A 24,956-nucleotide genomic window follows, 5' to 3' on the forward strand; every position below is an offset into this window, starting at 1 on the left:
AGATGATAAGAGGGAATTACCTGCAGAATTGTGATTTGGACACCATAAAGCTCGGTAGCTCTTGTTAGACAATTAAATTGTATCAGAGGACTCATGTATATTCTGGCTAGTGATAAGCACAGGAAGATAAGAAAAATATTCTCTCCTTTTTCTTTCAGTAGTGTGGCCTTCAGTTATATAATCTGTACTTTAGTGTGATTTCTTTCCATATTAGCATGATATTCACTTTGTTCGGTCCAACAGGCAGAGTTGGAGGTATACTTTTCAAATGTGCTTTGATATGACCAGTATTTGGATGGTTGGTGTTGAAAGGGATTCATCTCTAATACAAGGAAAGTTGACTTCTTGGTTTCTAAGGTTTGCTTTTAATTCCACTTTTAAATATTATTGGTGATTAAATCTCTGAACAGGACACTCTCTCAGAAGCTAGGATCAATAATATTATATCTCCTTCAGTAGTTGGTAGGTGAATGTAGTCTTATTTCAGTGTTGATTCGGTCTTCATTCTGTGGCCTTTCTGATCATGCCAAACACTCAATGAGAAAGAACAGACAGCAGGAGAATAGAGAATGACATATTAAACAACTCTGGCAGTAGCTAATTCAAAATATGTCAAATGGACCAGTTCAGTTTAATATAAGCTCTTCAATATTGTACTTGCATATTTTAAATGTTTCCTTCTTTTTGGCATAATGTAAATTAGTAGTCTTGCAAATTGAGTCTAGGATCTCATGTCTTTTAAATCTGTCTGATGATGTAATGATAGGGAGAGTCCGTCTCCAAGAGTCTGGGTCCTTCAGGTCAAGACAAAAAAGATTTACTTTAGGATAAAGATGGAAAAATTTTCTATTCAGATGAATTTAAAGTAATGAGTAGCTGGTTATTGGCTCTAAAACAGTTCTGTTCAATATGATAGTCATTCGCCACAGATGACTATCTAAATAAAAATGAATTACAATTATAGGAATTTAAAAATAAGCCCTTTGGTTGCACTGGCCACATTGCAAACACTACAAGTGCTTATCAGTTTTCATACTGGACAATGTAACTACAGAATTTTTCCATCATTATACGAAGTAGTCAGACACTGCTGCTGTAAAGAATATGTTAAACATCTCTGTAGCAATAACTAATGAATAGTACCTAGATTTTAAAAAAAAACTGGAAAAGTAATCTGAGTATGGAAAATTTGTGATAATATTTAAAATGTCAATTTACAAGTTCTTTAATCCTGATAGCTGCCACTCTGTCTTGGTTGACTGAAGATAATTTTCTCATAACAAGAAATATTAAAGATAAAGAACTATGAATCATGAATGGGATCCAGGGACCCCTCTAATTGTCACTGTGGCACTGTAGCAATGCTGAAAGGTGTTTTTCCAGGAAAGATAATAAAACTTTAAGTGGGTCAGTATTTGATTTCTATAATAATTCTTAAAGGGAATGGATAACGTGATTTTGTGTTACTAGGGGTAGAAACCAACAATTGATCATCTGTTACATCATACAGAACAGAAATAAAAAGCAACTTTGCAATTATAGTTTCTTTTCCAAAGGAATGGATTTATTTTGAATACCATTTATTGAATACCAAAAATGCAGCATTTCCATGTTTTGCAGATACTTGGATATTTTAATAATGAATCTGATAAAATAGGATCATAAACTCACTATCTAACTAGCTATTAATAATAGTTTTCTGGGATGTTTAAGGGCAAAGATAGTTCATGGTTCAAACAAGGGAGGTAGATGTTGTCATTTGATGCTCTAAGCAGTCATAACTCTCTCCCTGTATATTTACTCAACAAAAAATCAATGCAAGAAAAATGGTCTGAAACTATGTTGGTGTTTCTTTTCTTTGAATATCTCTAACATCGATACTCTAAACAAGAATTCTTTAAATTCATAATACCAACCTATTTCCTATTTTAGGAAATAATTTAATTTTGCAAAATTTCCCAATCATGAGACTAGACCACCTATAGTCATTTAGTTCCAGCAACTATAAAGATTGGTTGCTGAAGGGTGTGGCTATATTTCAGTTCAAATGCTATGTATAAATAAAATAGGCATATTTCATTTACTAAAAGACAAAGAAGAGGGTTTTTTCCCCAAGTTTTATATTATTGACATATAACACTGTTACTTTAGAGTATACAACATCATGATTTGACCTGCATATATTGTGAAATAATTACCACAAGAAGTTTAGTTAACATCCACAATTTCATATAGATGCAAAGGAAAAGAAAAATATTGCTTCCCTTGTAACAAGAATTCTTAGGCTCTACTCTTTTAACAACTCTCCTTCATTATCAGGAGCAGCACTAACTGTAGTCATTGCTCTGTGCTTGACATTCCTGGTACTTACTTATCTTCTAACTGAAAGAGTTTTTTGATCACCACTGACTCATTTAAACAAAAGATGATATGTTGGCTGCTTTTCCATAGGAGTACACATTTCCTCTCACTGCCTCTCTCCTTTTCTGTTATTTCTTATATTATTAGGTATTGTCCATTTTAGTTTTTACTGACAGAATTTTTTTCTTTTTTTGCACGCTAAAAACAGTCCTATCTCTTTGCTTCTCTAACTACACTTACTCGGTTACCATCACCTCATACTGTTTCCATCCTGTGTCCTTCACAGCCCCGTGTCAAGCTTTTCCATGTGTGCCTGAGAGGAGAATGTTGGCAGCTGTGTTGTTAATGTAATTAATGTGCACAGCCAGTTTGGACTGACTAGACCAAATGAATCCTCTTTGAGACTTAAACTACCCAATTTGGCTGTCTTTGTTGATCAGATTAACTGGATAATTGTCAAATCTCTATCTCACTAATTACTGCAGAGACACATCTTGTATTCCCTCATTTGATTTCATTTCATTGAAATTTACAATCAAAGCTCTATGAAGGAAAGGCAACATAAATAGCACCAATTTAAGACAAAATTCAATAACAACTGTCATTGTTTTCCACCTCATCTTTCTGTTGAAGTAAGGAAAGAGGAAAATTATAGTGCATCTTTCTTACAACCACAAGGGGAGAGGTGAATGAGAGGTACTCTTCATTCCATTCACCTTTACCCAAAATCCATAGATATAATACTTTGTCCCACAGCACCCCAAAATTTGTCAACTTAATAACTTATTTTTACCTTTAGAAATGCAAATTGAATAATTGCTTTTTTGATTCACCACAGATCTTTAATATAGACATTCAGAAAATCAGACCTTATGCTAAAGATAGTTTGAGGAATACATATTCCAAGTATTTGAAGGAGATTTGAAGACTGCTATTAATGAAATGTGGTCCATCCTTCCATCTTTCCAGTTTATCCCTTACCATTTTCTTATATCTGAACCCAAATGAGAAAACAGAACATACAATTTGCATATGAGATCTTTCTGCCCAACTACAAAGAGAAGTATTACTTGTTGCCTAATACATAATAAAATTATATTTTAAAAAAAGCTCTATCTGAGATAACAACATTGTTTCATACTGAAAATTATACTGCTATCTGCCTGTTCTGTTCCCCACTCTGTCTTTGGTGAATCTTCTCACCCCCTCACACCTCTGACGTGTACCCCTATTCTTGTATGCATAAATAAATGAATCTTTTAAAAAGGAAAAGAAAATTATACTGCTATCAGCACAATATAAGAGTATTTTAAATTTCTTAAGGTTGGAAAATTGTTCTGCCCCCTGTCCTCTGGATACCTGTCCCACCCAAGACATCCCAGCTCTTCCACACATATCCTGTCCACACTCGGTTAAGGGTAAACCTTGACATTAATTAGTGCTCACCTCTCCAGAACCATCAGCCATGTAGGGAAACACAGCTCTAAGATTTGTATGGCAGGCTGCTGTCCCAATCACAACTGAGCTACATGAAACATGGGAATTTAAGAGGTAGAGAGGAATATGAAATATTATTGAAAAGGAAAAATATGTGGATTCTGGAGTATGGGCGCTGAATGAGAGAGGAAACTAGAACAGATTTTGTCTTTATTACTAGGGTGAATGTGTGTGGCCATGTATTACCATTTTTCCACTTAAAAAGACACAGGAGTAGAAAAATAATGAGGTTGAAGCATCCTATCTAAGTTGTAGGGCTGTGCAGAAAAAAATAGACATATCAGTATAAACACTCAGATTTTCTAAGAGAATCAGATTATCAAATTACGATATGTTTAAACAAGGAAAAATATTCCTAGAAAATCCAATGATCTCCTGAAATTCGTGACACAAATTAAACTTTAAGCCAAGAAGTTCTCATTTCACATTGTTCCAAAACCTTTTGGCTAAAAGCAATGCAATTTCAACCCTCTCCTCTTTCAATTGCTTTGGATATCTTGAGAGCCAAACACTACACTTAATGATTTATGGGCACAACTCAGAGCTCCACTGTACTTGTCATTCCTCTTGCTCAAATCTCACATCCCGATGCCCAAACTATGTGCTGATTTGATAATGCCAAAGTACAAACCATTAGTCTATGTGTGCTCATTTTTAAAAAAATGAGCTATGTGTGCTCATTTAAAAAACACAGAAATAAGATGTTCATTTTTTAAATGATGTTGACTACTGCGGAAATGATGTTGTTTAAATGAAGTTGTTTAAATAATGTTGACTACTGTTTTATCTGTACAGAGCTGCTTTGTCATTTCTAACTTAAAAGTTAGAAGTCACTGTGATTGTCTAACTGATTAAATAGCCAGGTAAATAAAATTGTTCATATGTTAACTTCTTTTTTTTTTCATATGTTAACTTCTTTAAACATCCATAATTCCAAGAATTCTTTACTAAAGAGAAATGCAGAAATATCCAAGATATTCCTCAAAACATAAAATAAGTTCCAAAGAGATGCAGACAATAAAGAGAAAAGTATTCAGTATACTCTTGTCGGCTTCATTCCACATAACTCACATAAATAGCTTATTTTCTGTCCAGGAAATGCTTCAGGATAGCAAAGGAGATTTACTCAGAATTTATTCTAAAATTACCTAGTGTGAGACTTAAGACATTTGTTTCCTTAAAGGAGCCTGCCTGACATTTGAACTTCCTTATAAAATTGCATTACGTATGTATCAGCTTGGAGGGCTTACCAAAATAGAATAATGCATTTTCAATTTAGTCTTGGTTACACTTGACCTGTTTTAAAGTGTTTCTCTAATGAAATGGAAGCTATACCAAAATTAATTCTATGCAAGAGGCAGAGCAGATCCAGTATTATTTAATCATAATGCATACCATCCACACTGTCTGGGTGTAGAAAACAATACAGAGATGACGATTGCCTTAATCTGGCAGGCATGATAACGCTGTCATGATAATCAAAATGAAGTTCAAGTGGTTTTCCGACCTAGATGAAACACTCATGTTTTACCATGAGACAGAAGGGAGAACAGGGAACCTAGCAATTCTCTCTATGGCAGTACTAGCTTGTTGTTGTCTAATAATTCTGTACTAAGGGCAACTGAGCCAAGGAAGAGGGTTAAGAACTCGATCTTCTTCATTACCATCACCAATTCATCTGTTAAATATTTGACACCATTCTAGGCATTTTCACAAGTGAGCTCATCCACACAACTTAGCTAGCTCATTAAAAATTCATATATTTTAGGGGCCTCCCTGATGGTGCAAGGGGTTAAAGCACAGCACTATGAAGCTATCTGCAGCCTCTGCAGCACGAGTTCCATCCCCGGCTGGCCAGGGAGTGACCCACATGGCACAGCAGACCTCTCCTGCCTTACCCGCCGCTCCTCTCAGCAGTGTATTTCAGTCCGTCTTCCTGTTCTGTTTCCCACTGTCTCTGGTGAATTCTCTCAGCCCCCAACCTCTGGTCTGTACCCAAGTTCTTGTATGCATAAATAAATAAATCTTTTTAAAAAATTCATATATTTTAGAGATGAGGAAGCTGAGACCACAAAAAAAAAAAAAAAAAAAAAACAGTGATGTTTTCTTCTCCACCAGGCTACCCTCTTCAGTAATGTATCAGGACGCAATGTGTGTCAGGGGCTGCCCTGAAGGGGGAATTAGCAATTGGATAAAGTCCAGTGCTTAATAGGGTTTCCATAGTGGAAGAGACTTGTGACAAACATGTGATGATATAAACAAGTGTTGGAGGCGGCCATCCCGCGTAGTGAGCAAAAGGGCCTTGACCCGAGTCCCTAAGGCATGTGAAAACACATGTGTCTTGGAGGAAAACCTTTGAGTGACAGGACTTGGTGTTGAGAGCCTGGAAAGTGACCTGCATGGAGTCAGGCTTTTACATTTCCACAGTTTGAGAATAACAAAATGGAGAGACCCTGTGCAGTGAACAGAAGGGCCTTGGCCGGAGTCCCTAAGGCATGTGAAAACACATGCATCTCGGAGGAAAACCTCTGGGTGGCAGGACTTGGTGTTGAGTGACCTGTGTACATCTCCACAGTTTGAGAATAACAAAAATAATAAATGAACTTCCCAGGCTCTGGCTAGGGGGCAATAAGATTATGTGTGTGAGAACTAACCACCTGGTACCCTACTGTTTGAAGTAAATAGATAATAGTAAGAAAATAGACTAATCATTCATACATGTTATCATTAGATGGTATGCTTTCATGTTACACCTGCTGCAATTAAAATAGTGTATAATGAGCACTAAGACAATAAAGATTTACTGCATGCTGGACATGACAGTCCCCCATGTCTGATTTCCCTCCCCGTCGTGTCCCAGGTTCAGACTCACTAGAAGTCCACAAACAAGAAGATATAAACAAGTGTTAGCATATAGTGGTAAACATTGCTAAGGAAATCAAGAGTTGTCATAGAGAATTGTAGCAGAGATAAAGTATTGTTCATTTGTTTTCAATTTAACATGAAGAGACAAGGCCCTCTCTGAGGAAGAGATATTTCAAGGAGATGCCTGAATGCTCTGAAGGCCTTAGATATAATGACTAGGGCCTTGTTGTAGGTACAGTGAACTCCAAAATTCTGAGGGAAAAAGGAGTTTGTCAAGTTGGCAAAATGTAACAAATAAGGGAGAGAAAAAAATAAAAGATGAGAAGAAATAGTAAAACAAATCATCCATCCAGAAATTTATAGAACTTTCTGGATTTTATTCTAAGAATAATGGGAAGCTATTCTAAGAATAATGGCAAGAAAATGACATGCATAATCTAATATATGTCTTTAAATGTTGTTCTCGTTTCTGTTTGGAAAAAAATGATTGTTTATTATTCAGCTGGATCATTTGGGAAGTTCTCTCCTCCCTGCTGTCTGTTTTCTATTCAGCTGGATATTGTTTAATAGTTTTTTTAATGTTGCTCCATTTTTCCTATATCAAGGGTTACTATCAAAATATTTGACAAACTGATTCTTTTTCCATACAAGAGATTTGCTATTTCTCTCTGAATGTTTCTGAAATGCTCTCATTGTCTTTGATAGTCTTAAAATTTCTCTAACTATGTTAGATAATGGTTTTGCTTTCTCTCAACCTAAGATCTACGGTCTTGCATCTTTCTTTAAACTTGTGAAGTTTATCTTTATGATTACATTTTATGTGTAGTTTTCTATATCTTTGTTCTTTAGAACTCTCATCTAGAAAAGTCTTCAATTTTATCTTCCTATTACTAATTCACTCAAATGAATGAATGGCCTCCAAATCACTAATTCCTCTTCAGCCAAATCCAGACTGCATTTATTATGTTCTTTCCTATTATGCTCTTTCTTTCAACCACTATATTTTAAAATCTAATTTTTCTAATTTTTATGGATTATTTTTCTAGTTTGATATTGCTGGTCGCTCCACCTTTCTGCTTAAGCATAATTACACTTATTTTAAAATTATGACTCTAATTATTATGTCTCAAGAGATGCAGGTTATTTAATTTAAAACTTTTTTACAATAGTTGTATTACTTAGTTGTCTAGTATTTGACTTGTGAGCTCCTGCTTCCCTGGAGATAGTAGGGACTAAAAGCCAGGAGTACTGATGACCAATAAGACTTAACTCTAACCCCCCAACCATTTTTGGTAACTCCTCTTTGCTGTTATTCTTGCAGGTAAACTCATTGGTCAGGTCTTTGCCTCAGCTCTTAAGATAAAACAGGTTCATAAGGAAGAGGCTCTTCTTAGAAATTATCTACCTGTCCCAGCTTTAGAAAAGGAGAGGCTAGAGTAGCTCTAATGCTGAGGGCACTATGTCAAGTCCACATGTTTACATCAAAAAACAGCTATCACTTGTTTCCTTGCTTCTATTTTCTTATTATGTTTTAACAGCTCTTATTCCACCTTAAATACTTAAAACACTGTCCTCTGGGTCCTGGTGATATGTTTAATGGTAAAATAAAAAGCAGTTATTGCCTGAAGTCAGTTAAGAAAGAAGCAAAAAGGAAAATGAAAGACCTCTCTCCCCCACCAAGGCCTCCCTTCAGCCCCTACACCCCAAGTTGAAGCCTTGGGCAGGCACCTAGGGATGAATCAAGTAGGTCTATGTGATTTTCATTTAGGCAACTTCTGTAATTCATGTTTTCATTCTTATCTTTTTTTTTTCATGTTTTATTTTGGAAGAGGTGTTTAGGAATGCATGGTAACTTACCATCACATCAAGAAGGGAATAAGAGTTTTGTTTCTTTTTCTTTTCTCTTACATAACTGATTTGAATCAATGCTATCCTTATTCTGCAGCCCCAATTCATGAGTTACACTTATGGCAGATTCTAAAAGTAATATATAATACATCATAGTCTTTGGCATATGGTAAGCACTTAAAAAAAAAAAACTGTGGCTTTTATGATATGTTGCCTATGGATTTCTTTAGGAAATTGTAGCTTTATTTCTGTGGAGTTTTTTTTTTTTTTTGCAGGTGTTACAATATCTCACCTATTTTTGTCACCTGTATTTAATGGAATAGTTATTTTTTGATTGATAGGAGAGCAAATCTTATTTACTAGGATGCCTCTGTACAGTTAACATTTTGTTCAGCTACAGGAAGCTAAGGAAATTTCTCTGTTTTTGTTATTGAAACCTGACTAGACAAGAAAAAACAAAAACTAAAAACCTAGTGTTAAGATGATTAAAAGGTTTGGAAATTCCAAAATGCTAAACATTAAAATAAAATGTAGCTGTCATAAAATCCTAATCATGGTATAAATTAGAACAACATTCTTGGATTTAATTGGATAGTACTCATTTAAATAGGCTTTTGCTAAATGCTTAATAGGGCAATATATAGCAAAAACTTTAATGTTACTTGACAAGTAATTTTACATCCAAAAATATATTTTAAAGAATATATTCTAAGAATAATAAAGGAGTTCATACAAACTAGTTTCTTTTTTTTTAAATAAATTTTATTTTTATATTCCCCATACAATTGCAATCCCCTTATTTTGACCCCAGTCCCTCCTAGTTTCTTTAAAGATTTATTTCCATGTGACATATGTGGTAGGCTGAACAATACCCTTCCATAGATGTCTGCACCCTGATGTTTGGAACCTGTGTTGCCTTCATGGAAAATGGATTTGTTGATATGTTGAGATTAAGGATCTTGAAATGAGGTTACCCTGGAATATTTGGGTGGACCCAATGTAATCACAGAGGTCCATAAGAGAAGAAGACAAGTGCATCAATGTCAGAAAAGGACCTGTGACAACAGAATCAAATATTGAAGTTATATGGTTTGAAGATCAAAGAAAGGGCATGAACTAAGAAATGTGACTTTCAAAGCTGGAAAAGGCATGAAAATGGTTTTTCCCAGGAGACCTCAGAGAGAATATGATCCTCAATATCATGATTTTAGATTTCTGGCAGAATTATAAGATAATAAATTTGGTTATTTAAAACCACTAAATTTGTGGTATTTTGTTAAAGGAATGATAGGAAACCAATAAAGTATATAATAGTAAAAAGTTAAAGACAAGTCAACTACCAAAAGATTAATGTTTCAAAAAGATATATGTACCCCTATGTCCATAGCTAAATTATTCACAGTAGCTAAGACATGGAAACCGCCTAAATGCTCACCAATATAAAGGAGTCATTGAATATAAATTCAATGTAATACTACTCTGCTACTAAAAAAGATGAAGAATTGCCTTTTGCTACAACATGGATAGAATTTGAGGTGATTATGCTAAAATAAGTCAGAAAGTGAAAGGCAATTACCAAATGTTTCCTGTTACATGTGGGATATAAATAACCAAAGCAAGTAAGATAACAAATCACAGTAATAACTTTTTTTGTTATGCTCCTACATGTTTTTAATGAAGTATGATTGTTTCACATCCTTGTTAATTTTTGGCAGTATAGAATTTCTCCCCTTGGGTGTGGGCAGTGTAGCTCTCCCACCACCAAAGCACGTGTAGTCATCCACCATTGTCCATTGTGCTCTCCCCACCACCATGTTTCATCCTCAGCCTCTCCCTCACCTACCCTCCTTGATGCTATGCTGCATGATCAGCCTTCCAGAGTTTGTTTTTAAGTTTTCCTTTGACTCTTTTTTGGTGTCTCTATATTCCACATATAGGTGAAACCACTTAGTACTTTTCTTCCTCCTTCTGATTCATTGCACATAGCATAATCCCTTCCAACTCCATCCATGTTGCCACAAATAGCATAGGTTTATCTTTTTTTAATCACTCAGTAGTTTCCATTGTCTGTATATATCACATCTTCTTGATCGCCTCATCTGTTTGGGGGCATTTAGGTTGTTTCCGTAGTTTGGCTACATAAAAAAAGTGCTACAATAAACAGGAGCACAGGTTTCCTTTTGAATTAGTGTTTTTGTGTTCTTTGGGTAGCTAGGAGTGAAATTTCTGGGTCACATGGCAGATCCGTTTTTAGTCTTTTGAGGAACCTCCACTGCTTTCAATAGGGGCTGAACCAGTCTACATTCTCATACCCTCACCAGTGCTTGTTGTTTCTGGTATTTTAGATATGGGCCATTCTCAGAGGTATGAGGTCATATATCATTGTGGTTTTGATTTGCATTTCCCTAGTGATAAGTGATAATGAACATTTTATTCATGAGCCCCTTGGCCATCTGCATGTCTTGAAATAACTACTTAATTTGCCCATTTCTTGATTAGGTTGTTTACAACAATCACTCTTTTTTTTTTATGTTAACTTTTATTTATTTTTTTTAAAAAATAATAAATTTTATTTTTATATTCCCCCATACAATTGCAAATGCCCCATTCTGACCCCAATCCTTCCCCTCCCGCCCCCCACACCCCAAAAAGTGTCTCTGGTTCATAGTTTTCTGTTGATTTTGATTTTCACTTTCTTATATTCATTTTCCTGGTCCCTTATTTAAGTTCTCTAGATTCCTGCTATGAGTGAGACCATCCGGTATTTTTCTTTTTCTTTTTGGCTTATTTCGCTGAGCATGATCCCTTCCAGCGCCATCCATGTTGCTGCAAATTGCATGTGTTTATCTTTTTTGAATGCTGAGTAATATTCCATGGTATACATGTACCACATCTTCTTGATCCAGTCATCTATTTTTGGGCATTTGGGTTGTTTCCAAAGCTTAGCTATTGTAAACAGTGCTGCTATAAACATAGGGGTGCAGGTGCTCTTTGGAATTGATGTTTCTGTGTCCTTTGGGTAAATACCTAGGAGTGGAATTGCTGGATCATATGGAAGCTCTATGTTTAGTAGGTCCAGAAATCTCCACACAGCTCTCCATAGTGGTTGGACCAGTTTGCACTCCCACCAACAGTGCAGAAGAGTTCCTTTTTCTCCACACCCTCGCCAACATTTGTTGTTGCTAGTTTTTTTAATATGTGCCATTCTCACTGGTGTGAGATGGTATCTCATGGTAGTTTTGATTTGCATTTCCCTGATTGCAAGTGATGTTGAACATTTTTTCATATGTCTGTTGGCCATTGGCATTTCCTCTTCAGAGAAGTTTCTTTTTAGCTCTTCTGCCCATTTTTTGACTGGATTATTTTCTTTGTTGTTGCTGAGTCTCATCAGCTCTTTGCAGATTTTTGTGATCAGTCCTTTATCATTAGTGTTGGGTGCAAAAATGTTCTCCCAGTTGGTGGGGTTTCTCTTTGTTTTTGTTATTGTCTCAGGGGAGTAGGGAAAAAGGTGAGAGAAAAGGGTAGAGAACTTCTGCCTGATAGTGGAATAGCACTAGAACTTTGGTGGTAGGTAAGGTGGAGATTATATACACATAGAGGTGAAGATTTATATAGTATGGTAAATCAATGAAACTATTAAATAAGGAGCTAATTAAATAATAGCATCAAATCTATGTATTATACAGCCATTGAACTATTATTATGGGACAATATTTTATGATGTGCCAATGCTACGTTACTAACTTTCTAAAATCAAATGTTAAATAGCTCATTTTTAACATGGAAATTGCAATTTAAATAAAAAGCTATATTTTAGGTGATTTATGTGCAAGAATTTTTAAAGAGCTCTACATGTATTATCTCAATTAGTGCTTTTATGAGGTGGATCATGTTACTGCCATTTTACAGATAAGCTAATTAAGTCACTGAGAGGCTAAGCTACTTACCCAAAATCTCACAGCCAGCAAATGACAGATTGGAAACTGGAATATGAGACCCCTCAGTTGCACACTTAACTCTCTTCATATAAATAACCCTTGACAGTGAACCAAAGCAAATATATTTACAATCAGAATAGTACCTCATGGTGGAAGATCTGCAATTTTTCTTTATCTGAATAAACTTTTCTCTTTTTTCAACTTTATTGAACAATAAACTTTGATTTTTTTAATACAAGAAAAATGGATTTTAAAAAGAGAAAATAAAAGTTTTAAAAAATTGTAAGATAATCTTTAGAAAAATACTTATTTTTTTTATTTTTAGAAAAACTAGCATCTTTCTCATTTCAAACTAAATTGCTATGAGGAATTTTTATTAAAAAATGTAATTGTCTAGAGAATGAAATTGTCATGACCTGCTTGATTACGTACTATTCAGAGTTTTGCAAATCTAACATATACATCTTTAAATACTAATACTAATACCAATAAAGATACACATGAGAAAATGTAGCAGAAGAAATTGAACTACAAATTTAACCTTAGGGAAAAATGGCATTGGCATCTGATTAGTCTCTAATACAGCCCATCCCATCATCATTTACAAGTGCATACAAAAACTATCAGAATAAGACATGCTACAAAAAATGCAATTGGTGAAGGACTTTGTGTTACTACTGAAAGTAAGGTAGTTATGAGACTTCAAAATATGAAGTTTCTGCTAAAGCAAAATCTTGGCAGCTATCATTCTACTGTAAGTGCTCTGCCTTTGAAGTACCCTGAGTGTTGATTGACAAACCCTCAATCACTCTCAGCCTGTATACAACCTGCTGGTAATTTTATTTTCCAGAAAACAGTAAGGGAGAGAAATGGCTGTAGCCATAGCAAAGAGAAGACACTGGCTTTTGTAACAATGTTACAATGATTTTATTTCATTTGTTGCCTTCATTTATAAGACTAGGTAATAGGTCTAAGAGAGGTTCCCTGAAACATTAACACAAGGAACTGGGTGAGGAGCTACATTCTCTATAAACTATCCAATTAAATGCAAGGGGACGCATTTAACCATCAGAGTGACCCCAGAGAGTTATGAATTCAAAGGTAATCTCAGCCATTCCCATTGTCCACCTAGCTCTCCTCTTTTTCAAAGATTAATAAACATAAATGTAAAAAACCTCATAATTGTCAGTTATTATTAGACAGGAGATAATGAATATCTGAATATACAGAACAAATACAGAACTTTACAACGATTGATGACCAGAATAAGAGCATTTATCTTTCTTGTTAACCATCTTGTTTCCAGGTCCTAAAGCATATGTGTGACTGAAAGTAGATATTAAATAAATATTTTTTTAATTAATGAACTCAACACCTTTAGAAAATTATTCTGCATCCTCACTAAGTAATGAGAAATCTTTACGTCCATGAACATGAATCTAACATGAATAATGTTGTGTATTTCCCTTATATGTTTTCATAAAGTAAAAAAATTTAAAATAATAATGCAATTGAGGAATTGATAATAAATATAATTTTCCTTGTAGTACGTTTCATATACTTATTCTCAGAGCCTAACTTGTCTTTTAACATTGTTATTTTTTAATGTACACAGAATTATTTAAATTTTACATAGTAGAATCTATTTTTTCTTTGCAGCTCTAGTTTTCATGTCTAACTTAGCAAAATCTTTATCATACTAAGATTATAAATTATTTTCCATCTTTTTATGGTTTTTTCATGTAAATCTCTTTGACCCAACTGAAATTTACTATGCATGATGAGAGGTTTGTGTTTAATGAATTATATTAAAGAAATTAAGCTTAAAAGAAGTGATCTCAGAGGTGACTCATAATAACAATATGGATCATTATTCCCACCAAAGACAATTAGAAAAGCTGAAAAATTATAAGAAATCATCTCCATGAAGACTTTGGAGAATTAACATGACAGGTGAAATTGCAGCCAGCATCAATAAAAAGATAAAAATCAAAAGAGCAGAGATTGGCATTTGGAGCTATTTTTCCCCTATGGGAATTTACCAGTTGCAAATCAGGTTGAATAGCTGACAATCTGAGAAGCCAAAGGAAAAGGCCTATACCCATCCAGTCAGGAACCTGGTAACCGTCCCCTACTTTTATGCCTCTTCAATGCTAAACCCTTAAGGATTAAATGTGCGTAGGAAGTAGACATGCCCCACAGCACCTGAAGCTCATTTCACATCATCTCAGTGTCTGGAGCAAAATCAATGAGATTCTGGATTACTAGAAACAGTGGCTGCTTAGAATAAGCAAATTCTCACTTTATCTCACATTATTTCTAAGAAGCACTTTTACAAACACAGCGTCTAACAAGGAAAGATAACTAAGCATGCAAAGAGATGTCAGAGTTCAATTAGAAAAAGAGCAGACTGCAGGCATTCCATGTACAGAACATTTAGTATTAACTGGAAGTTTATACCAACCCTGGAAGATCTGATGGACTGAAGATCTGAAAGGCTATCCCTGAAAATTCCTCCACTCTGCCTGAAATACTAAAGTAGAACTTTTCCAAACATTTCAAGAAGCTGTCCTAAATTCTCAGGAAATTCAGAAACTCCCACAAACTGCTACATTTTACAGAAGTGAAATGGGAATGTCTCAAGAGCTCACTGGAAAGCCACTTTAAAGCCTAGGTCAGGGGGGCGCAGCAGGTGGAGCGCAGCGCTGTGAAGCTGTCCACAGCCTCTGCAGCGCAGGTTTGATTCCCAGCCGGCCAGGGAGAAACCCACATGGCACGGCAGACCTCTCCTGCCTGGCCTGCTGCTCCCCTCAGCGGTGTTTTCCGTTGTTCTGCTCCCTGCTCTGTCTCTGGTGAATTCTCTCACCCTCCCACGCTTCTGGTCTGTACCCCAGTTCTTGTATAAATAAGTAAATAATCTTAAAAAATAAATCTCAGGTCAGCCCACTCAGCCCACTGTACATATCTCTGGGGATAATGACTGCTTTTTTAAAAAAAAGATTTGTTTACTTATGCATACAAGTACTGAGATACAGGCCAGAGTTGGGGGGCTGGTGGTGAGAGGATTCACCAGAGACAGAGTGGGGAGCAGAACAGGCAGATCTACTGAAATACACTGCTGAGGAGAGCAGCAGGTGAGACAGGGGCAGGCTTTGCGCCATGTGGGTAGCTCCCTGGCTGGCCAGAGATCAAACTCATGCTGCAGTGGCTGGCGATAGCTTGATAGTGCTGTGCCACCAGAGAGACCCAATGACTGTTTTTTGTCTTCCACTTTCCAAATAACTTACAAAGGCCTTTCACTAGAAGTACACAGAGAGGTGGCTTTTTAGGAGGATGTCTTTTGGCTTCTTTTTTTTTTTTTTAAAGATTTATTTATACAAGAACAGGGGTACAGTCAGAGGCACAGGAGGGTGAGAGAATTCTCCTGAGACAGAGCGGGGAGCAGAACAGGCAGACGAACTGAAGACACTGCTGAGGGGAGCAGCAGGCAGGACAGGAGAGGTCTGACACACCATGTGGGTCTCTCCCTGGCCAGCCGGAAATCGAACCCATGCTGCAGAGGCTACGGACAGCTCCTCGGCGCAGTGCTCACCCACTGTGCCAATGGGGAAGCCCTCTTTTGGCTTATTTTCTTGGCTTCTAGATGAAGCCTATGTATTGGAAACATAGGAAAATTTCTTAGTAAATTCAGAACAGTTAAGACTTTTAAATATGCTATAGAGAACACTAACCAAAAGAGAAAAGGAAAAATAATTGGACTAAATTCAAATGAAGAAATTCTGTTCTCCAGAATATACTGTTGACAGAGTGGAAATATGAAGAATATGAAAAAATATGAAGAATATGCAAGAATATGAAAAAATATTTTCAGCATACTTCACAAAGACATTTACTGTATACATACAAGAAACTGTGATTCATTGAGGGAGGGGGGACAGTTAAACCTGACAGCCCAAAAGAAAAATTAAAGTTAAAGACATGTCACAAAAGAAAATATCCAAAGGGGGCGGAGCAACATGGCGGCGAGGAGACACTGCGAGTAAGATCTCCCATTAAAAAAAAGTTAATAGGGAGGAAAAGCGGCAGGTCCCAGTGAGAACTGGGACACGGAAGATAAACGGTCGACTCCAGCAAACTGCCCGAAGAAGAAAGTTGCCATAAAAGAGGGCGAGAAGGGAGGGAAGCGCAGAACCCTGCTCCCCTCCCCCGCCCACAGAGGCGGCACTCTCCGACCGGCAGAGACAAGGGAAACAACAAACCAAAACGCCCAACAAGAAAAACGGATGCAGCAAGCGGGACTGTGAGTGGAAAGGAACTATTTCAGCCACCACACCCCGTGAACGGGAGCTGAGGCGAACCCTGCAGGATCCGCCGCGGAGGTGAGCTCTACGCGCCATTAAAGAGAGCCCCGCCCACCAGGAGGAGACCAGCACCAGCACACAGCCCCGGCCGCCCGGTAAGCTTGCGCGAAAGCGGCACTCGGATTGCAGCTGCCCAGGGCCCTGCGCCTGCAACCTAGGCTTGCGGGGAGACGGCGGAGGCCCTCCCTGAGTGAGCAGGAAAAGGTGCCCAGGCAGGGGAGCGGGATTCAAAAGGCGCCATTCCCGCGCCACTGATCTGGGCTACAGCCCGCGTCCTGGAACTGAGGGCTTTGGAACTGAGACCCGGGCGGAGGCCCTCCCTGAGTGAGCAGGAACAAGGCGCCCAGGCAGGGGAGCGGGATTCAAAAGGCGCCATTCCCGCGCCACTGATCTGGGCTACAGCCCGCGTCCTGGAACTGAGGGCTTTGGAACTGAGACCCGGGGCACGAAATTAGGGGCGTGGGTTCCCCACGACGGTGGGGCACAAGGCAGACACAGCACCCCAAAGCCGTTGAGGTGTACCCTACCATCCCCGCTCTGCTCCCTGTCCCACGGGGTGGAAAATCAGCTCCCCAAGGGCTCTAGGAGAGATCTCTGGTGCCACCTAGCGACTTGACCCCAGCACAGGCTACTGAAGGAGCTAGTGGCCAGCTGGGGAGTTAGCCCACACCGGGCCCCTTCTGAACAAGTAGTCTGAGCCCACAGGGAGAGCGAGCATCCACAGCCGGGGCAGACCAGGCGCGCAGAAGAGTGTGCCTGAGACCAGAAGCGCAGGGAGTGTGTCCCACATCACCATTTTAGAACAGGGACATTTCTTCAGTAAAGACTACCTGCAGAAGGCTTCCTCAGGAGCCAGAGGTGAGCGGGGGAAGTTCGCCCACGCCAGACCCCCTCTGGCCTGCAGTCCAAGCCCAGAGGGGAGCAGGAACCCACCGCCGGGGCAGACCAGGCGCACAGGGGAGTGTGTCCCCACATCGGCATTTTAGAACAGGGACCTTTCTCCAGTAAAGGCTGCTTGAAACTGACAGATGACTCCTGGAAGAACCAGAGGGGAACAGAGAAGCCCACCCAAGATGCCGGCCAGTCCCAACAACACAGTGTCCCAACGCATACGGCAAATTAGAAAACAGACAGTAGGGAGGAGAAGAACCACACGCAACCTAGCAACTCTCCAGAGAAAAAGCACACCACAAAAAGAAAGCCAGCCCCCAGATTGCAACGACAATAACTTGGAAGAATTTCTGAGCCTTCCAGAAAGAGAATTTAAAATTGCCGTGATTAAAAAACTGACAGAAGTCATAAAGGAAAACAATGATAAGGGAAAAATAATCAACGATCAGAAGAATGCAATTGAGTCCCTAGAGAGGGAAAACAATGGTCAGAAGAAAGAAATTGAGTCCCTAAAGAGGGAAGTAAAAGAAATGCAGGAGATCAAAGAATTAATGGAAGAACTAAAGAATTCTGGGAAAAGCAATGAAAGCAGAATAGATGAAATGGAAGAACGAATAAGTAATCTTGAAGACACAGAAATAAAAAGAACCAAAACAGAAAAGGAAAGAGAAGTACGAAGGAAAAAGAACGAAGAAAGACTTCGGGAACTATCTGACTCCATGAGGAAAGGAAATATAAGAGTTATAGGAATACCAGAAGGAGAGGAGAGAGATGTAGGAACAGAGAAAATATTCAAAGAGATAATTGAAGAGAACTTCCCAAATGTGAAGAAGGAGCTGAAAATTGATATACAAGAAGCAAGAAGAACACCAAACTTCCACGACGAAAGGAAAAATACAGCAAGACACATAATAGTAAAGCTCCCAAGAATCCAGGACAAGGAAAAAATAATGAAGCTGGCAAGAGGGAAGAAACAGATAACATTCAAAGGAAAACCAATCAGGCTGACATCAGACTTCTCCGAAGAAACACTACGGGCAAGGAGAGAGTGGAGGGACATAGTCAACAGACTCCAAGAAAACAGATGCCAACCAAGAATACTCTATCCCGCAAAGCTCTCCTTCCTCTTTGAAGAAAGAATATGGACCTTCCCAGACAAACAGAAACTCCGGAATTTCATTGCAACTAAACCCCCACTCCAAAAAATACTACAAGGAGTCCTAAAGCCAGAACCTCAGAGGGACGAATAACAACGAAAGAAGGCCAAAAAAAAAAAAAGTTATTAAAAGAATAAATAAAATCAAAGGAAAGACAAACACAATGGCAAATACAGATGCTAACATATCAATATTAACTCTAAATGTAAATGGACTAAACTCTTCAATAAAAAGACACAGAGTTGCAGCCTGGATTAAGAAACAAAACCCAACCTTTTGCTGTCTCCAGGAAACACATTTAGCTACAAAAGATAAAAATAGGCTCAAAGTTAAAGGATGGAAAACAATCCTACAAGCAAATGGACCAAAAAAGAAAGCAGGAACAGCTATACTTATATCAGATAAAACAGATTTCAAACTCAAAAAGATAAAAAGAGACCCCAATGGTCACTACATTATGATCAAGGGGACAATACTTCAAGAAGAAATAACACTCATTAACATATACTCACCAAACGAAGGAGCACCAAAATATATCAGACAACTGTTGTCCTCTCTGAAAACAGACATCAGAGAAAACACATACGTAGTGGGAGACTTCAACACACCACTATCAACAATGGATAGATCAACAAGACAAAAAATAAGTAAAGAAACCAAAGCTCTAAATAAAGACCTAGAGCAATTGGGCTTAACAGACATCTATAGAACACTAAACCCCAAAAAAATGGAGTACACATTTTTCTCAAGCGCACACGGATCATTCTCCAGGATCGATCACATACTGGGGCACGGGACAAACATCAACAGATACACCAAGATTGAAATCATATCAACCATCTTTTCTGACCATGAAGGCATCAAACTAGAAATAAACCATAAAAAGAAGGCAAGGAACTTTCCTACCTCATGGAGATTAAAAACCACACTACTGGAAGACCATTGGACTAATGAGGAGATCAAAGAAGAAATTAAAAAATTTTTTGAATTGAACGACAAGGAGGACACCAATATCCTAAATGTATGGGATGCAGCAAAAGCAGTAATAAGAGGAAAATATATAGCAATAGAAGCTCACATCAAGAAACAAGAAAGAACGCAAAGAAACAACCTAATCTCGAAGCTCAAAGATCTAGAAAAAGAACAACAAAAAAACCCCAAAACCAGTAGAAGAAAAGAAATAATAAAAACCAAAGCAGAAATAAATGAAATTGAAACTAAAAAAACAATCCAAAAGATCAATGAAACCAAGAGCTGGTTCTTTGAAAAAATCAATAAAATAGACAAACCCCTAGCCAGGCTCACAAAGGAAAAAAGGGAGAAAGCACAAATAAACAGGATCATCAATGAAAGAGGAGAAATCACAACGGACACAGCAGAAATCAAAAGAATAATCAGTAACTACTATGAACAGTTATATGGAAACAAGTTTAACAATCTAGAGGAGATGGACAAATTCCTACAACTCTACCATCACCCAAAGCTAGATAAAGAAGAAATAGAACACCTAAACAGACCAATTACAATTAGCGAAATTGAAATGGTAATCAAAAACCTCCCCAAAAACAAAAGCCCAGGACCTGATGGATTTACAAATGAATTCTACCAAACATTCAGAGACGAATTAGTGCCTATCCTTCACAAACTCTTCCAAAAAATTGAGAAGGAAGGGACAATACCAAACACGTTCTATGAAGCCAACATTACACTAATACCAAAACCGAACAAGGACAACACAAAAAAGGAAAACTACAGGCCAATCTCCCTAATGAACACTGATGCAAAAATCCTCAATAAAATTTTAGCTATCAGAATCCAACAATGTATCCATAAGATAATTCACCACGACCAAGTTGGATTCATTCCAGGGGCACAAGGATGGTTTAACATCCGAAAATCAATCAACGTTATCCAACACATCAACAAAAAGAAATATAAAAACCATATGATAATATCAATAGATGCTGAGAAAGCTTTCGACAAAGTGCAACACCCATTCATGATAAAAGCCCTTGAAATTCTTGGGATACAAGGAACATACCTCAACATCATAAAGGCCATCTATGACAAGCCAACAGCCACTATCATTCTCAATGGTGAAAAGCTGAAAGCAATTCCATTAAGATCTGGAACAAGACAAGGATGTCCACTCTCACCATTGCTTTTCAATATAATACTGGAAGTCCTAGCCAGGGCAATAAGACAAGAGAAAGACATCCAAGGAATCCAAATAAGAAAAGAAGAAGTCAAACTATCACTATTTGCAGACGATATGATATTATACATAGAGAACCCCAAAAACTCCACAGAAAAGCTAATTCAACTCATCAATCAGTTCAGTAAAGTGGCAGGATACAAAATCAACACGCAAAAGTCAGTAGCCTTCCTATACACAAACAATAAATCTGAAGAAGAAGAAATCAAAAAGACCATCCCTTTTGTTATTGAAACAAAAAAAATCAAATATTTGGGAATAAATCTAACAAAAGAGGTAAAGGACCTATACAAAGAAAACTATAAAACACTGTTAAAAGAAATAGAAGAAGACACAAAGAAATGGAGAGACATCCCCTGCTCATGGATTGGAAGAATAAACATTATTAAAATGGCCATCCTTCCAAAAGCAATATACAGATTCAATGCTATTCCAATCAAAATTTCAATGTCATTCTTCAAAGAAATAGAACAATTATTGATGAAATTCATATGGAATCACAAAAAACCCCGAATAGCCAAAGCTCTCCTGAAAAAAAAAGAAGGGAATGGAGGCATCAGACTCCCAGACTTCAAACTATACTACAAAGCCATAATCATCAAAACCGCATGGTATTGGAACAAGAACAGACATACAGACCAATGGAATCGAATAGAAAATCCAGAAATAAACCCACAGGTTTATGGTCAACTAATCTTTGACAAAGGAGCAAAGACTATGCATTGGAGCAAAGAAAGTTTGTTCAATAAATGGTGCTGGGAAAACTGGGTCGCTACATGCAAAAGAATGAAGCTTGACCACCACCTCACACCATACACAAAAATCAACTCAAAATGGATTAAAGAACTAGACATAAGACCTGAAACCATAAAATATATAGAAGGAAATATAGGCAAAACACTACGTGATTTGCACATCAAAGACATCTTTACAGACACATCACCCAAAACAGTGATAGTGAAGGCAAAGATGAACAGCTGGGACTATATCAAATTAAAGAGCTTTTGCACAGCAAAAGAGACAATAACAAAAACAAAGAGAAACCCCACCAACTGGGAGAACATTTTTGCACCCAACACTAATGATAAAGGACTGATCACAAAAATCTGCAAAGAGCTGATGAGTCTCAACAACAACAAAGAAAATAATCCAGTCAAAAAATGGGCAGAAGAGCTTAAAAGAAACTTCTCTGAAGAGGAAATGCAAATGGCCAACAGGCATATGAAAAAATGTTCAACATCACTTGTCATCAGGGAAATGCAAATCAAAACTACCATGAGATACCATCTTACACCAGTGAGAATGGCACATATTAAAAAAACTAGCAATAACAAATGTTGGCGAGGGTGTGGAGAAAAAGGAACTCTTCTGCACTGTTGGTGGGAGTGCAAACTGGTCCAACCACTGTGGAAAGCTGTGTGGAGATTTCTGGACCTACTAAACATAGAGCTTCCATATGACCCAGCAATTCCACTCCTAGGTATTTACCCAAAGGACACAGAAACATCAATTCCAAAGAGCACCTGCACCCCTATGTTTATAGCAGCACTGTTTACAATAGCTAAGCTTTGGAAACAACCCAAATGCCCAAAAATAGATGACTGGATCAAGAAGATGTGGTACATATATACCATGGAATATTACTCAGCATTCAAAAAAGATAAACACATGCAATTTGCTGCAACATGGATGGCGCTGGAAGGGATCATGCTCAGCGAAATAAGCCAAAAAGAAAAAGAAAAATACCGGATGGTCTCACTCATAGCAGGAATCTAGAAAACTTAAATAAGGGACCAGGAAAATGAATAACTATAAGAAAGTGAAAATCAAAATCAACAAAAAACTATGAACCAGAGACACTTTTAGGGGGGCGGGGGCGGGAGGGGAGGGATTGGGGTCAGAATGGGGGGCTGCAATTGTATGGGGAATATAACAATAAAATTTATAAAAAAAAAAAAAAAAAAAAAAAAAGAAAATATCCAAATAGTAAATATTGCAAAACTATTAAGCTCATGTCTAATGAAAGAAATACAAATTTGAAGCACAATGAGATACTATTACACTGATGTTAAAAATGGCTATATTTTAAAACACTGAAAATAATAAGTGCTGGACAAAACATGGAAAATTGGTGTGGGTGGGAAGTTTTATTGAAACAATCACTTTTGATATTATTTCCTAAAATTAAAAATACATATACCTTTGACCCCAAACTTCCACTAATTTTTAATTCAATAGAAATGTGTGTACATTTATGCCAAAATATAATAATCTTCATAGGATAATTAATTTTAATAGTATAAAACATAACCCAAATTACCATAAAAATAAAAATAAACTAGGTAAAGAAACAGCAACAAGTTCATGAAATGGAAGACTATATAGCAGTGAAAAATGAGCTACTTACCCATGCAAAATTTAAATTAATCACAAATTAATGTTTAGAGACAGAAATCAGTCAGAAAATAACACATGCTGTATTATTCTGTTTATAAAAGACTTAAAAACAGGAAATGTTATAACAAAGTTATTAGGATATTATATATAGATACTGAAAATATTTTTTAAGAGGAAGAAGGTAAGTACCATAAAAGATGAAATAATGATTGATTCCCTTTATGGGGAAAAATTGTATGAGAAAAGGCCTGAAGGTTTCTTCTCAAATGGGGCAATGTTCTATATCTTTACCTAATTCACTTTGTGATACTTCATTGAGCTTTTTCATTAATTTTGTGGCTTTTCTGCATATCACACTCTAAAATGAAGGCACCTGTAGGGTTCTAACGCTATTGTTTACAATTCTTTTAGTGTACTGTTAACTGTGGGGAAATTCATAGGAGAATTAAAATATCTTGCTTCTGATATATTTGGTTTTGCCTTTCAAAGTTAGAATTCCAAGTCATAAACCTTAGTTTGTGATTTAGCCTATTCTAGTCTCGTTGCTCTGCTCTTTGCTTAACACCATGCATGTTTCAGTGATCATGAACATGCTCTGTTGTTCACTTGTCTCTGATTTGTGTCTGATTACTTCCTACGCATAACTGGGGAGGTCTGGTCTTCCCTGAAGAATACTTCACTTGTCACATGCTGTAATCTTTCTTTGTCTGTTTTACCTCCATCTGCTCCTCTTCTTTCTTAGATTAGTCATTCTTCTGAGCTATTCTCTGTAATATGCATGAGCCTGTTGATATATCATATAGTGTATACTTTCATGGTTTGCGCAACTGCTTCACTTGTAAGACTGTGGTCTTGAAGACAGATACTATGTCTTACTCATTTTCTATTACTGGCACTTAGTTCACTGCCTCATTGAAACTGGAATCTCAGCCCTCATGTTGAATATAATAATTAGCTCATTTCCAGTTTGGCAGCAAATTTGTGGACACTGGATCTGTTTGGAATATACTCAAAAAAATCATAAAATTTCTCAAAATGATGGTTATGATGCCACACAGGGTGACATAACATTATCATGATAAGTTGGTCAGATATTTATGTCAAATAAGTAACAGCTCAATCACAAAAACGCCAACAGTGTTTCTAATTAGAAATGTTTGGTAGCTTGTGAAGGAACCATGCCTACATTCATTCTGACATAGGCCTTTCCAAAGTAAGCTTTTAAAAACTCAGGACCATGCAAACATATTTTCCCATCAAATGTTCCAGTTTTTATATTAATAATGGACATCATGCAACAGTATAACCATAAATAAGATTCTAAATCAAACAAGAATATCCTCAGGTATCCTCCATTATCCTGGGGGTTCCTCACATAATTCTAATCATTCTTGAAGATTAAGGAAAATAAATGCGTGCAATTTGA

General features: G+C 37.2%; 1 protein-coding gene across 1 annotated transcript in view; it reads left to right on the top strand.

Moving 5' to 3' along the window:
• The window catches only part of MARCHF1 (membrane associated ring-CH-type finger 1), a gene marked incomplete at both ends in the record, with an annotated part of 225,979 nt that overhangs the window by 105,685 nt on the left and 95,338 nt on the right, over positions 1-24,956 (top strand).

This window comes from Talpa europaea (genome assembly GCF_964194135.1).
Source record: "Talpa europaea genome assembly, chromosome: 10".
Classification (NCBI taxonomy): Eukaryota; Metazoa; Chordata; class Mammalia; order Eulipotyphla; family Talpidae; genus Talpa; species Talpa europaea.